This window comes from Trypanosoma cruzi, assembly GCF_000209065.1.
Source record: "Trypanosoma cruzi strain CL Brener chromosome Unknown tcruzi_1047053475687, whole genome shotgun sequence".
NCBI lineage: Eukaryota > Euglenozoa > Kinetoplastea > Trypanosomatida > Trypanosomatidae > Trypanosoma > Trypanosoma cruzi.
The window spans coordinates 1-1134 of NW_911183.1; the positions used below are offsets into that span (position 1 = coordinate 1).

General features: G+C 57.8%; 2 non-coding genes across 2 annotated transcripts; both read right to left on the minus strand.

Annotated features, from left to right (window-relative positions):
* Positions 1-64: 64 nt before the first annotated feature.
* Positions 65-140, minus strand: Tc00.1047053475687.10. The gene has a single exon (XR_008254853.1). It is a non-coding gene; the product is annotated as a C/D small nucleolar RNA (snoRNA), TB8C3C3 (small nucleolar RNA).
* Positions 141-191: 51 nt separating this feature from the next.
* Tc00.1047053475687.20 lies at positions 192-271 on the minus strand. The gene has a single exon (XR_008254854.1). It is a non-coding gene; the product is annotated as a C/D small nucleolar RNA (snoRNA), TB8C3C2 (small nucleolar RNA).
* Between the last annotated feature and the right edge of the window lie 863 nt (positions 272-1134).

The window sequence follows — 1134 nt, forward strand, 5'->3', positions numbered from 1 at the left end:
CCGCCAGCCATCGAGCGCGTCCGTGAACGTGGTGGTGGTGGCGCGGAAGTGGGGTGGTGAGTGCGTCAGTTGCCAGTAGCCAAGGCGTCGTTTCTCGCTCACGTGGGTCGGCATTGCAGAACAAAGAGCGGCATCATGCGCGCACGGCATGCACAAGGGCAAAAGGGAGGAACAAAGAAGCACGGTGGCGGCACTCAGCCACGGGGGACAAGGGTCCACATCGACTCTGCGGTCGGTTGACCTTCAGACGTCCGGTTTGTAATCACGCCGCCGCCGCGCAGTTCGTGTGTCTGCAGGAGACTGGGGGATGGAGGGAGGGAAGAGAGAGGCGGTGCGGCCCGCATCGGTCCCGGTTGGGTGTGACAACGGTGAGGTCATCTCGTCAGGTCGCCGGCAGCAAAGACGGTCGCCGTCAGGGGCGGTCAGTGCCTTCCTTCTCCCACCGCAGCGCCACTCCACCGACGCCGTCGCCCGCCTCCTCCCCACCGACACAACGAGGGGACAACAGCAGGAGATGTAACACCCGCAACGATCAGGCTGCCGGAGAGTCTCGTTGCAGCCGCAATGACCAGACGAGTGGGATGCAAACAAAAAGAAAAAACAAAAAACAATTGCCCCCTCAAGCATCTCAGCACAACGTGGAAGCACAGCAGCCGGCACACAAGGCGCAACGCCGTTCAGTGGCTACCAGCACTCACCCTCAGTAACGCGGCAACGTGAAAATGAACGAGCTCCTCCCACACAGCCATCCTGCAACATGAGTGAGTCACACGAGCAGTCGCACAAATTAACACCACGCCACGCAAACCAGCAATCAAAGACACCGCCGGCGAAGGAAGCGACGGATGGCTGCGGCGCGCAGCCGCAATAATAAAACATGTGTCACCTTGCTTGGGGCATAAGGAAGACGTCCAATCAAAGAGGCAGGCCGATTCGCACCAGAGGGAGGTAAGAGCAAACAGAAGCAAACATTCGCCTGGGGTGATTGACCGGATCGTAAAGTTATTTACAAAAATCAAGCAATACAGGAGGAAGAAGGGGTAAGTGAAAAAGCAGTGGGCTCACCACACCCTCAAGCTTTGCCCCAAGTAAGTATATGTACACATATGTATTCCGATAGCCACTCTCGTGACA